At 48.3% G+C, this 14893-nt stretch overlaps 1 pseudogene; it reads right to left on the bottom strand.

Moving 5' to 3' along the window:
* LOC139303681 (protein shisa-6-like) overlaps positions 1 to 14621 on the bottom strand; it is a 58561-nt pseudogene extending 43940 nt beyond the window's left edge.
* Between the last annotated feature and the right edge of the window lie 272 nt (positions 14622 to 14893).

Raw genomic sequence — 14893 nt, 5'->3', positions numbered from 1 at the left:
CCCTGAACCTGACCATCATTTTTATATGGGCAGACTCGCTTGTGCCCGGCAGGAGCGCCACTGTCAATCAAAAACAGCCACCGAGCGGAAAAAAAGAGGGAGCTGCCTGGCTGGATTCTTTCGGCCCCTTAAACTGATTTGGGAGTACAGATTGCTCCCTGAAGTGGGACCTGGTTTCAGAGTGTTTAAAGAGGAAGTTTTGTCAGCGAGAGGGGAAGAGAAGAAATCTTTGGTAGGAGAGCAGCCAGGGATGTACATAAGGACTTAACCACTTCCTTTCATCGCGAGGAAATGAATTCATTTTCAACAAGACTACATGACTTACGTGAGACTTCTGAGGGCCTGCCGAGCCTACTTTTCAGAGGCCTTGCTAGCATGACTACTTGTACTTGATAAAAGTAATCAGTGGAGAAGCAAACAACACATTTTTTAGCAACTATTTTTCATTGCAAGGGAAATGAAAGAACGTGCCTGTGTTTTTCCTATATTCAGGTTTTACATACAAAGCAACGACCTTCCTCTGTAAGGTAACCCTCAATGCAACATTTGCAAATGTCTCAGCTCACTATGGGAGAAACAAATCTGAATCTGACCACCAAATTCACGACAACATAACCTCTATTTGTTCAGGTTTTGAAAGCCCAAGAGTGAGGGCTTCCTACAGTACGGCAGGTACTTCATCTGTGGGCCGAACTAACCAAGCCGCCATCACTGTGGTGGCACCTCACTTGTAGCTAAATGCTTTTGTGTAGCTGCCCGGGAGACCATGTTGGAAATACGCTCACAATTGTCATTAAAATAAAGGTTATAATCTAAAAAGAATTCAGCCCAGTTTTAATAGACGGCTTGATATGTTTTCACCTGTAACTCATTGGGGCTGTGCTGCTATCAACTCCTCCAACACTAAACCTAAAAAGGGAAAATCTACAAGCCTCTGCTCCATGAAATCAATTTCACTTCAGTTTTATCTTTATTAAATCCCTTCGTCCTGTTCCTGGCCAAAATGCCACTTTTTATACAATTTCACATGTGTCGGTGGGTTTTAGTGCAGGATGTGTTTCATCTGCAAAAGGTAATAGATGAGCCGGCAAGTAATGCTGGATGGGTGCCACAACTAGTTACACACAATCACCCAGGCTACAGTGTGTATCTCTGTCGGAGAGGGGGGGGGGGGTGGCTGACTGACTGACTGTCGGTATAAATGAGTGGAGTTGGAATCTGCCACCACAGTAATGGCAGCGCTGCTAGAGAGGGCGACGCGTAAATCAGCTGATGGATTCGTCCGTATCGCAGGATTTTCTGTCGCTGCTGGCCCACCGCAAAGCCTCCGACCAAGTCTGCTCAAAGCGCGTTGCTGGATGACGTGGCGATGGCACAGACGTGCTCCTCAGTAAACGCGATAGTGCCAATTTGAACGATCTCTGTGACCTTAGGTCTTAGCCAGTGGTGATCCAACCGTGCCAACAGCTTGTACAGCTAATTGTGTTTTTAGCATTCCAACCCGCGTTGGCTTTTTTATTTATTTTTATTTTTTGGCTCTTTACCTGCTGAACGATCCACTAATGTTTGCCAGTCTGCCGCCTGGTGCTGGGCACTTAGCGTACCGTGGGTTCATCGGAAGTTTTTTCATCGCAAGCAGCTGCTGCTGGAAATTAGGTTGACGGCAGCGATGGGAGTGAACTGAAATATGTAAAGTTGCGGGCCGTAAAAACCAAAACAATCAGCTGAGTCGCTCTGTGGGTTCGTCACTGCGAGCGACCCCTTTCACATCACATCAGGCCCTTTTTTTCCCATTGTGAACATTGCAGCTTAAAAGCCGGCAGTGAGCACAATGTAGCCCCTCGGCAACCTCCATCTCATGTGACCCTAGTAGCAGTCCTTCGAGGCTCTAGCATATACTTACACAGTATACAATAAATCATTTTGATACAACTTGCTATTATGCACATTGTGGTTTTGCTTCATACATATTTGTCAGCCTGAAGAGGAGGGTTGAAAAAGCTCCGCAAGTCTCAATAATGCAATAAAAAGGGACACAGCACCCCACAGCGAGCCTGGCGAAATGCACAAGCCATCATTGAGCCAGCAGCAGCCGACACGTTGGGACAGAAGGTCGCGGCCAGTGACTGTTATGCTACTTGATCTGCCGGGAAACGCGAGTTTTGCATCAGAGGCCTCATTTTCGTCTGATGACGCGCGCAAAGCGTTCCGCGGTCACCGTATGAATCAGTTCCTGCCTGCGCCTGTTTTCCCTTTGTGTACCTTCAGCAACACCAAAAGGTTTTTTGTTTTTTCTCTTTTTTTCACGGGCGGATGTTTTCATCTTCTGCCTCATCAGCCCAGAGTGTTGATTACACGGGCTGGGAATGATGATACTGCCTGTGGGCTTGTTGTTCCGCAGCGTCTGATTCATTCGGAGGAGCAGGAGATGACTGTTTCACAATCAGAGGGACGTGGCGAAGCGCAGACGGGGGGGGGGGGGGGGCGTTTTATACTCTGTCATCAAGATCTTCACAAAAGGTAAACAAAAAGGACAAATTAGAGGCAAACAGCTGTTAGTACGGAACAGCAGCACCAAATGATTGGTGTTTGCTTTGTTGCTTTTTTTCCCCCTCAAGTCCTCTCTGTTGATAGTCCCCATGGTCTCTTAGCGCCACACCGTTGTACGGTGCAACTCGCTACATAAGGAGCGCACCAATTAGTGGCTCTTGCACTCGCTAATGTGCCGGAATTGTGCTGTAAATAAAAGTTCTGTGATAACATCCCCCGCGCTAATTCTGCCGCTGCATCCCCATATCCGCCACTTCCAGACACATCATATTCATAAAAACAATAATTGCCTGCCATGAAAACCAATTTGACTTCCTCCACGGGGCAGAATTAAAAGTTGGGCTTAGCAAGGTAATGAAGTATGGCACACGCTAAGTCAAGGATGGAGGTTTTGTCTGAAGTAATCACTTCTCCTGGACGCTGTGGCTTGGCTGCGTTTCGTATCAACAAGGCCGACATATGGGAAAATAATTAAAATGGACTCATTCAACCAATAACAGCTGGCCCGAGCTGCATTTTTTACATTTATTTATTTATTTATTTTCTTTTTCAAATGTGCACGCCGGGCTGTCAATCCACTCTCCCGTCCCGAGGCGGAAAAATTCCAATCAATCAAGGTGTTAAGAGTGGTAATCTAGCTGCATCAATGGCGGGGGGAGATTCTCAGTCCGAGGAGCTTTTCTCCCCCTCAACACACTCGCGGCGCGGAGGAATACGTGTGACAATGTGACAGTGATTTACAGTGCCGGGTTTCAGCCGCTGACAGTGAGTGAACGGAAAAGTACGCCGCAGTTCTTCTGTGACAAGAACAATTAATATAAGCCTGCGATTGGGCGTCAGTCCGCGCGGGCTAGAAAGCGATGATGTGGTGTGGCGTTGCATCACCACCGCCAGCAAACAAGGGAAAAGCAACAAAAAAAAAAACTTACTCCGGCTCCCTCTTCATCTATCTTCTGAGATTATGTTTCCAGAGGAACTTTTATACAATTACTGGCGACTCTGAAGCTTCAAACTGAGTTCTGCAGTTTTTACACCCAAGGCAGTGTAACAGTGCAGTCCCATCTGACAGCAGCACACACACACACACAACAGATCAGTGAGCATCCTCATTAGTTTGGCTCAGTTTGACAGAAGCCTCAACCTTGCTGCCTCCTAATTTCGGACAAGAGGGCAACAGAATACACAGGAGCAAAAAGGAACCTGCGAGGCGGCGCATCGATCTGGACAGATGGCTGAGGGGGACAGGACCACAGGCAAGCAGCTGCGCATGCTAAATACAGTTTAGCATTACTTAAAAGATTCGGAGGAATTTTAGAAAAAAGTACCGAACAAAAGCAACCCACCCGCGCGTTTGTGCCGCTGAATCTTTCTAACCCAACGGAAAAGAAAAAGAAGAAGTAAACGCAATCACTCCGCAGCCGGTATTTCTGTGCAGACAAACCCAGGACTTTGAGCAAAGGGTGATCATGCAGGGAACAGATGGCCGCCCACCCTCACACCGCACCTGACTCCGTGCGGAAGGCGGTAGCAGAAGGCGTCATGAAACTGCAAAACAAATAAATAAATAAATGAAATGTTCTTACACAAAAAGCTCGTCTCTGCCGGCGGTTTGACTGATGGGACGCAAAAACTCTCCTCCATCCGAGCATCCGAGGGGGGAAGGGGGGGGGGCGTGATTGGTCTGCAAGCCGGCGGGAAGTGGACTATAAGGACGCCACGTGCATCTGTGCTGCACAAACTGATAATTCAGTCAGCATTGCCGCAGCAGCGGAGACACGTTTCACCACTGAAATGTTCTGAAACTCGTACCTGCCTGTTCCTTTTAGTCACGTATTAAACACCTGAAATGTTTTTGGGGGGTTTTTTCCCATGTGAGGAAAAAAAGTACTAGTTCATGTGCTTCACTGAACAGCTGAGCTTAATCGACAATCCATAACCAGCTGCTGCTGGAGAAGAGAATGGGTTTTTTTTTTTCTTTCAACCGGGCACCTTCCCGTGACAGCGTTCTGCAGCCTCAAAAGACCAGAATGCAATGCAGCAACAAGACACATTTCTCGAATTAGCCTGGAAATGCAAAGAGTTCCCTGTCTCATGCGCATGTATTGTTATAGTTTTAGTCGAGAGCGAAAGGTCATCGCAGGCCCTCGAAAGGGTTTTCAGAAAGAAAGCCTTTTGAACGGCTTGCTGTCTCCCCAACATCTGCAACCCGTTTCAGCTCGTTGTCTCTACTTGCCATTTTGGCTTGCGGCGATTATGAGAACAAGGCGATCGAGATAAAAAAGGGGCCTATGACCAAAACAACAACAAGGAACGTTTCTGCCGCAACGCTCCAAAGTTCAAGGAAATCCACCGTCACAGAGACGTTTTCTTTTAAAGTTCAATAAATGCTTGATGTGTCCAAAGTGAGTGAATACTCGTGATCTCAACACTGACCAAACAGCCCTGCTGCTGACTGTCACTCTCTGCACACAGGAGCTGTTCTATATCTCTCCGTCTCTGCAGTGAATGATTGCAGGCGGCATTGCCTCAGTGGCCGCCAACTGCACGACGCTTTTTTTTGTGTTGCATTGTGGGAGTCCACGAGCGACAAAAAGACTGCGCATACACTATATGTATGGTGGACTATGTGGACACTGTGGTGAGGGTGTGAGACACAGCATTCGTGTTTTGCAGCTGTGCGGAGCTCCTCCTGTTCTGTGCGCATTGCATTGTGGGAGAGCGGTTTTCATGCATGTTTTTGATAGGTGCACAGTAAAACAGTAAAAACCTCCATAAACCTCCACCTTTCTTCTTCTTCTTCTTCTTCTTCTTTTCGTCCCGCTCTGCTAACAAAGCCCCACTTAATCTCCGCGACAGGTACGCCGCATTCCCTACAGCTGCCTCCCCAGCAAAAGCTTGGCTTTGTTTCCAGACCTCCCCAGCGAGAGCACACAACTTTCGAACTTTCAAACCTCGTTCAGAATTAGCGAGTCTGGTATGAAATCAGGACACAGATGAAAACTCTGTGTACCCTGGAGATGGCAACAACAAGTTCACGACCCTTCTCTAAAGGTTGCTGAAAGGCTTTTTTTGGGGGGGGGGGTAGGACAACACTAACTGAAGCTGGGGCAAGCTGAGGGGAAGGTTAGCAGGGCGGGGGGGGGAGGTAGATTACAACGAACGTACTCTTGGACTGCAGCGTGAGAGGCCCGGTTTCAGTTTCCCATCCCAGCGCTCATGGCAGAGTCTCATTTAGAGTTCAGCGCGGGGGTTGTTTTGTACCCCGCCACACAGATGTGAAGCACCCAGCTGCTCTGACCTCACATGTCCTCCCCAAGGGCCGCACTGACACACACACACACACACACACACACACACACACAGCTTGCCATATAATTAACAACCAAACACACTTTCCGCCTGTATAATTAAGCAACGTATGAGACGCCATGCTAAGCCAAGCCAGAGGACTACATCATGACTCCTACACCTCGTTCTGTCAGTGTGAGCCCCCCCCCCAAAAAAAAACAAACAAACATATATCCTAAAAAAGAAAGTCAGATGCGGCAACATCTGTTCCACGATTCACGTGGAAGCCGAAATTTTCCACTGGCCGACCGACCAGTGAACATCTATTTGCATTCTTGTTTTTTTTTTCTCCCCCCCCCCCCCGCAGCATTGTTGCCCGCAGCCAGAGCAAACCAAGCTGTGCAAACCTCTTCGAAAAATAATGAAGCGCGCTATGATTTAAATTCAACCGGACTGTTTACTTGCCGTTGACCCCAGCTCATCTGCTGCTGCTGGAAGCTCGCGTCGGCCCACAGGTTCAGCGCTCTGTCCATCCACAGGTTTTGGATAAATTCGACGCTGGGGAGGTAGTGTGTGGGTGGGGGGGGTGTCAAGCGAAGGATCAAGCGATCCGCTGACTGTTTGAGAACCGTTACACTGGAGGGAGAGAAATGACTGTGTGTGTTGTCCCAAAAAAAAAAAATAAAAAAAACTGAATATACTTTTTGGTAGGAGCAATTTAGATCCTTAAATCAGTCAAGGGGAGGAGTATTATATTATGTAGCTGAAGCCACTGTGCTTTTGTGGATATGAAGAGTGCTTGTGAAGAGGCCAGGAGAGAGCGGGGGAGGCTCGGTTAAACTGTTCGTTTCCCTCCAGCACCCTGAAGTGATCGTACACGAGCTGAAATGCTAAAGATAATACCCAAACCAAACCAAACGTCAGACCAGCGTTTCATTGATTTTAGTAATACCCGCCTCTGGGCACGAGTCGTTGGAAAGAAGAAGAAGAAGAGGAAGAAGAAGAAGAAGAAGAAGAAGAAGAAGAAGAATACTGTTATGTGCTTGTATGAGCTTCACTTCACATACTTTGTCTTTTTTTTTTGGCCAGCAGACCTTTTCAAGATCTCAATCTGTCACGTTTCATTTGTTTTTTGCAGCAGAAGAATCAAAGGCTACCCGCTGCACAGAAAACACAGATTTGGCTACACAGCTGGCCAAACCCCATGCCGCCGCTGATATTTGTTCAGGGTGTGTGGGGGGGGTCTACTTAAAAGAATCTATTTAAAAGAATCAGCATTCATAAAACCTAATGATTTTTTCCCCCTCATTACTCATCTCTGGTAGAGATGTAGGGTGGTGGTGGTTTTTTTTTTTCCTGGCTGCATATGTATGAATACCATTGTGAAATGGCGCCCCCCCCCCCCCCCCCCTCTGGGGATGAAAGCAAAAGAAGCAAAAAGCAACAGCTAATTTCATGTAAACATAAATACGACCGTTCGCCATTTAAAATGAAAGTGGAGAAGAAGCTTCCAGGCGCCTGCAGTTTTTTTATTTATCTGAATTTTTTTGGAAACAAAACTGTGAGACTTTGTGAAGGCAAGGACCAGTTTCTGCTGGGAAGGAGAGCCACACACATGCCTGGCGAGCATCGCATGAATCTGAACCCGCTGTTTGTTTAAAGCGACGGCAGACGGCCATCAGCCGCTGTAATTAGGATGACGGACGGGAAATCAGCAGGTTTTGAGGCCAAAGAGGAAGAGTGGAAATACACACACGGCAGCGGAACCAAATTACATTGAAATCATGTCAGTTTTTACTGAAGCATTGCAGGCATTCTCGCTCTGGCACAAACGCATTCAATTAAACATTCGAAAGCAGCATCAGGTAAAGGAGTTTGCCTCGCAACCCCCCCCCCCACCACCACCACGCGAGGTGACACAAACACACACACACATTCACACACAGGGTCTGGTTTGTGGAGCCAAAATGGATGGGAATAAATCACAAGAGCTCAGCCAACATGGCTGCATACTAATCAGTGTATTACCCATGGGAAAACTCTGCCCTCCCGACTAATGGCTACGTGTGTGTGTGTGTGTGTGTGTGTGTGTGTGTGTGTCGTGGACGTGTGCGCGGGTTCGGAGTCACCTTCTCCACCCCGTTTGTCGCCCCATCAGCAGCGGTAAGTGTGCACTTGCTTGGATTTAATTGCAAAACGCAGAGGCAGACGTTCATGGGAACTGCCTGGGAGGGAAATGGAATCGGGAAACATTTCACCCCTGTCCGCGTCTTGCTGTTGATCACCGGCGTGGCAAGTGGAACGCATGGACGTCGCTCGCTATGGCATTCAGCGGGTACACAGAACAGTGTCCGCAGATAAGACGAGTTCATTCAGTCGCCTGTGTGAGGACAGAGAAGAAAAGGACGGGAGAAGACGGGGACTTTACCTTTCGGATGGCCCCGACCCAGAGTCACAAAGCCGGAGGAGATGAAGTTGTGAAGGTCGGCGCCCCCACTGCTCCGGACGCTCTCCTTTCCATAGTGGAGACCTGTTCACACACACACACACACACACACACACACGGAGGCAGGCATGCAGGGCCACCACACAGGAACACGTAGGACCGTTCACATACACACATTTAAGTGGAAACACACAGGGATGCATGCGTGCACACACACACACACACACACACACACACAGTCAGATGGGCAGACACATACACACACATTAGTACTCTAATCAGCTCGTCATTAGCAACATTAGCAACAGCGAAAAACAGTGGTTCCCAATCTGGGGGTTGGGACCCTCCCAAGGGGTCACATGGTAAATCTGCACAGCGATGCCGTCAGGGTCATCTCAGCTTGCGCTCGGAGAATACAGTTTTACAACAGAAATCCCGCGTCGCGCACTGGCGTTTAACAGGCAGGGGAGGGTGTAACAAAAGACGTGCATTATGGGAAATATCCGATCGTTTTATTGTATTTTATTTAACCTTTGTTTGACCCCGAGATTAAACATCTCTTCTTCAAAAGTGTCCCCGGCCAAGATAGGCAGCAAAAACACTGAGTTAAAGAGATGACAGACAACTAAAACATATGGCAATATTATATTATAATATATATATATTACATTTTTAAACAACCACAACACACCTTGAAACAACTATCAGAGCTATCTAAAACCATAGAAATAGCCAGTCTAAAGCAATATCTTAAATAGACTAACACATCAAGACTCCAAGAGATTCTAATACCCAGTCTTTTTGGAGCTTGAGCCATATCAGGGACTAACCCCCCAGAGTCACACAGACTCAAACACTGGACAGTGGCACCAACCAGAAGCTTGGAGACGTGTTTTGATTCCCTTCGGACAGTCGCACAGTCGCTTTGCTTACTCGAATAATAAAAAAACTCGAATAATAAAAACAGATCTCTCTCTGGAATGGTAATCGAATGATCACGTGGTCTATAAAGATGCAATTCCCCAAAGCCAAGGGTGACGTCTTCAAATGTCTTGTTTTGTCCAACAACACCAGAAGAAAAAGGATCAAAATGGATGCATTTTCATGACTTGGTCAATCCGTTTGTTCCTAATGACTCATTTCTGTTTCCATTTCGATTAGTGCTTTTTAAATAACGTATCGGGGTCCTGGGGGCACCCCGGTCAAAAGCACCCAAATTCCGCCGATGCCGCTTTCATAGATGGAACTATTTCTTCGAGTTCGTGTTTGCCACGGGTCCTCACCCACTATCAGATATGACATGATATGTCGACGATTCTAAATACTGTTCTTCCTAAGGTAAGGTGATGTTCAAAGTCAGATATGCAAATGAACTGTAACCTTGCTGAAATAATAATAATCTTTGAGGAGGAAATAAGTTTGCATTTTGCTATGATGGTTGTTTCTTACAGTAGTTCATTCTTGGGCTCCCTGGTAGTCCTCTGTACGTTAAATATGTGGGTAGGACGGTTTGGGGATCGCTGAGCTAAAACAAAGCGATCACGTTCACCAGGGCACATGCTAAAGATAATAATAATAATAAAAATAGTGTTGGGGCTTCTCCATCACGCTCTCAGCACATCCCCTCCCCACCCCCGCACCCCTCGCTGTGTCTTTCTCATGGTGTCAAATGACAGCCGGAGAACGTCCCTGCGCTGTCATCCCCCTCAGGCACAGATAGATGGGGAATGGTGGGCCGCGTGAGCAAACACAGTGTGACGATCCTCAGGGGAAAAAAACAACAACAAAAAACCCCAATATGTTTCAACCGCCCACGTACTGATGCACTTTGAACCCAATCACACACCCTCTCACGCTGCTTTCATGGCTGGCAGATAGAGCATCTAGCTGGGGGTTATTTTCCCATACCGGCAACTCCGCACGCTTGCTGTCTCCCTTTTGTCACCTTTGTCATTGGTAGGCCACTCCACGGCCCACTGCGACAACCCTCGAATCCGAAAGACCCTTCAAAAGCAATCCCCCTCCTTCCCTTCCTGCTCCCATTCCCGGCTCATTAAGGTGAGGTAGCATGAAGAGCCTGCAGGGAGGGGGCTACGCATTATGAATTTATTGCCCTTGATACAATAAGAAAATCGTGACTTTCACCTCAACGACGCGGAGACGAGCGGCCCGCAGGAGCTAGCGGGCGCTGAGGATTCATATGGTAATACTTTTTTAATCAGGCTTCTTCACTGGACACCTACACCTCTGAATTACCTCCGAGAGTAGGGGGAAACGTGAATAATAAGATAATTGTATCATGAACCGAGCTGGATGTGGTTCTGTGTGGCCGTCATCGGGGAGGTTACCACCCCTCCCCCAAGGTCGATTAAGCTTTAACACAGCCAGGCAGGGGTAATCTACATGCTATACTGATTTTTATAGCATTATCAGATGCCGATCTGCTGGAGTGGACATGGAGCTCTGCGCCGCACATCTTCGTGCCTTTATCTTCCTCTCAGTGGGGGAGAAGACACGCTGGAGCCTCTTCAGAAAATGAAATGGGCGCTTTTTAAACGACACCTTGGCAAATACATGCCCCCCCACCACCATCACCACCGCCACCGCACCTTTTCTTTTAACCCTGCCCTCTCACGGAGCTAATGGCGCACTGCAGTTAAGTCCTGATCCACACTGGTCCATAATTAACTGCTACTGTGTAAAAAAAAAAAAAAAATAGATCCCTGCCTCCACACCTGAAACCTCTTCACGCGCACACACACACACACACACACACATAGATGTGCACTCTGGGGGACAAAGGTCCAGCTGCATAATAAGGGGCGATAATGAGATCTAGGGCGGGAGACAATTAGGTGGGGGTCTCTCAGATGCTGAGGTTTAAGACAGGTGCACTCGGGAGGGAGCTTCTATCAAACATGTTGACGCAGTCAGCATAGAAATGTTGTTTTTAGCGCACGTGGGCGAATGATTATCCGGCCAATGGGGAGCCAGCGAGGTCACAACTGAGATGTTACGGCTGCACACGTTAAGGATTAATTGGAGGGAGGTTGTAGGCAGAGGAGGGAGGTGTTTTCTGTGTGTGTGTGTTAGCTAGGGGGAGGGGTGTAGTGGTTGGGGCAGGTGGGCTCACTGAGTATGATCATAAAAGTGCCTTTTGGCGGATAATTAAGAGTAATTAAATCACTGTTTTGCCGTTTAGGCAAAACTTCTCGTTTGGGTAACTCACACACACACACACACACACACACACACACACAGCTACGTGCTTTTAAAAAATATATATATCTGAAGGTCACGTCAAAGCCGCTAAATAGCTGGAAATGTTATTCTATCATCACGACCTTCTATCATTGTCCACAGCAGCTGACCTTTAAGCTCAAGAGGTTGCTTGTCTCAAACAGAATTAACTGGCCGCTCGAACCCCTCCGGTACTGTACAGGAGCTCAAACACACACATACATAACAGAAGGCTGAAGGCCATTCACCCCCCCCCCCCCCCCCCCCCCCCCCCCCAGCAGCAGCGTCCCTCTCATTCCGCTCATTCTGATTCCTCTGGTGCAGTAAACACGGCCCCATAACTCATAATCCAGTTTGCCTATTCTTTTTTTTGCTGCAGAACTGCTATACAGAAGTAATAGGTTTTTTTTCTTCTTCGGTTTCTGTTGAGTAAACTGAGAGGGAGGGAACACCTACTCTCTGCACTACCTGAAAACTATATTTCATCATCCTGCGCATTAAGAAAATGTCAGAGAGGAAACCAAGCAAGACTTTTTTCCAAGAAAAAAAAGGAAAAGAAAGAGGCAAATCTTTGCCTGTGGTGTGCGGTAAATAAATCAACTTCATCAGGAGAGAGCTGTGGGCCAAACTGCATTACTCGGAGAAGCGGTTATTGTTTACTTTAACCGAAGGCGATACCCCCCCCCCGCAAAAGGCGCCGGCTCCTGCTGCCTTCCGAGGTCTGCTCCTTGTTGTGGCTGTGGGGCACTCCGTGTTTGCACCCCGGCCTCGAAGAGGATCCGAGCCCCCGCTCCGAACAGTGCAGAGTGGATGGGAGCAAATATAGTAGCACCTGCGCCGGTATCATATTACGCTGCCTGTACTGTTTTTGCTTTAGGCCCTGCTGTTTTTTAGTCTTTTTTTAAAAAAGAAATATATATCGCTGTAAAAATGCAGGGAAGTTTGCAAGTGCACCACACAAGGCCTGAAATGTGAAAGAAATACGTGTTTTTAGACTTGAGCCGAAACGACTGGGCATCATTTCAAAGCCGACGTTATCCCCACTCTTGACATAAGTTGATAGGATCCTCTCGGGCCCTTTAGCCACTTGCTTTATGAGGCCTCTCCATCTGATTTAAAAAGGTGTCTCAAAAAGCCTCTGGATGTGAAGTGCCATTCTCAGCCCGGGCCGAGGACCCTCTCCTTAAGAGGCCTGCCCCCCCCCCCCCCCACGCTCGGTGCCAAATGCCCATTTAGGCGCACATGAATATGCATTTTCCATGAGAGCGAGTGGGCTCCCACTCCACAGCACCTTGGAGCCTGTTAGGGCATTGAGCGGAGCTCCCAATTTATATGCACACATTAACCACGCTTTCGCCCGGGCTGTCACTGCCTTTCATGTCCAACCCCCGTCAGGACTGCTGTGGTCCCTGATGAGGAAGAGGACGGGGGGGGGGGGGGGTAGACTCAGCTGAAGCCCTGCCTGAGTTGCAGCGATTGTGTGCAAGCCGGCAAAACAGTGGCAGCCAAGCAGAGCGTCAGATAGAGAGATAGTGATGCCTGACCTTCACCGAGTACAAATACATGCAAGGTCGCGCTGAGGGCAGTCCGCCACGTGCAGAGCCACGTATCACCCGCGCCCCCTGCATGGCCAGCTAGTGACCATTAGTAATAGACTGATGCGGCGCCTGAGCAGGAGGAGGGGGGGGGGCACTGAGTGAACGGACGCAGACTGAGCTGCAAGGAAAGCCAGTAAGCCTTTGATAGATGGGCCGATGTGGCAGAAAGAGGCCGAGTTTACGTGGCACACGAGAGTAAACCCAAATAAAGCTGGAAGTGTGCACAATCCATTATTTAGAGGCAAAGACGCGGGGAATGTTTTCGCTGTCCCGTAGCTCAAATCAGCCGTCACGAGTGCAACAACATCGCACCAGGTGCTTTGGAGCCGCGGTGCTGCCACAACCAGAAAAGGGCCTTCCAACACATGTTCCCCTGTCTCCCCAATCAACGAGGGAGGGTGGCTGGGGCTTTCAGGGAACCAGGGTGCAGTAAGGAGTCAGTAAAAGTCCTATGTTACATACTGCAGTGCCTGGTGTGAAATATGCCAACGTTTGAAACATATTTCTTTGCCTCTCCTGCACACTGAGCCTACGGGTCTTTCGTTCCATCCCAGCGACTCCTTCTGCGTTTCCAATATCTCATTATTTCCCATCTGCGTCTCTCTCTCGATCTTTCGGGCCACGTTACAGATGTACGCTCCCCGTCTCCTCCCTGAATCGTGGGGTTGAATCGCGGGGATTTACCCGCCGAACGACAGAGAGATCATCACTTCCAGCCCGTCAGAGACGGCGGAGGTGGGGGACGTGACGCTACCTTGCCAGCCTGCAATTATCTCCACTAGCAGGCCCCTCTTTTTCGCTGTCGCTCTCCCCCCTCACCCTCTCTTGCTCAAATCGGATGATTACTGGATGTTAACATTGGAGATTACACTGTTGAAAGGATGAGCACAGTGGGTGCTCTTTGGAGGGGGGAATGCAGAGTTTGGAAATAATGAATATATATATATATATATATGTATGTGTATCGCAAATGCTTTACATAGACTCACTGAGAGCGATGTGGGCAAAGAGGGCTAAACTGCTGAAATCTGCCTTGGAGCTATATTTGACCAACAGTCATGACACATAAACCAGAGGACGCTTGTGAGCCTTTGAAGCGTTGAGTGGAGAGAGAGAGAGAGAGAGGGAGAGGGAGAGAGGAGAGCCCTTACCGTGGTTGGATTTGGAGGAGGCGTGAACAGGGGTGTAGTGGTTCTTGGATGAGGTTCTGACTGGTGTGTTGTCTTTGGGTGAACCGTTCATCGCTGCGAAGTTCTCGCAGTCATATTGTGATATGGGATGGGCCCCTGCTGCCTCAGGATGTCTGCAAGGGCCCTGGGAGAGAGAAAAGCAAAACAAAAAATAAATAAATAAAATTTAAAAAAAACCCAAAGCAAAACAAGAAACGACTGTTAACACTGCACCAAAGAGATGTTTCTCTTCTTGTCCGGTTTTTCTCCCTCAGCTGTGCAGCTGAGCTGAGTTCAGAATGAGGCGACTGGCGCGTCTGGTTTCCGCATGCCGAATGGCTGCTAATTGTTAAGACAGTGTTGTGCTATTACGGGTAATTCAGGGCTGCTTCTGCTTCTTCTTCTTCTTCCACTTTTTTTTTTTTACGTCTGGGAACATGACGAATGTTCATTTGCGAGGGAAACATTGGATGTGCGAGCACCTCGTCTAATTGGGTGGAATTTGAATGTTTTTCAGACCGCACCAGGTGCATATGGAAGGATGGAGCCCTCGAGGGGGCATGGGGGGGGGGGGGGGGGGGGGGGATGATGAAGAAGGTGAG

The sequence above is a fragment of the Enoplosus armatus genome, chromosome 20, assembly GCF_043641665.1.
Source record: "Enoplosus armatus isolate fEnoArm2 chromosome 20, fEnoArm2.hap1, whole genome shotgun sequence".
NCBI lineage: Eukaryota > Metazoa > Chordata > Actinopteri > Centrarchiformes > Enoplosidae > Enoplosus > Enoplosus armatus.
The sequence above is the reverse complement of the archived record's forward strand: the minus strand, read 5'-3'. Positions and strand labels throughout refer to the sequence as shown.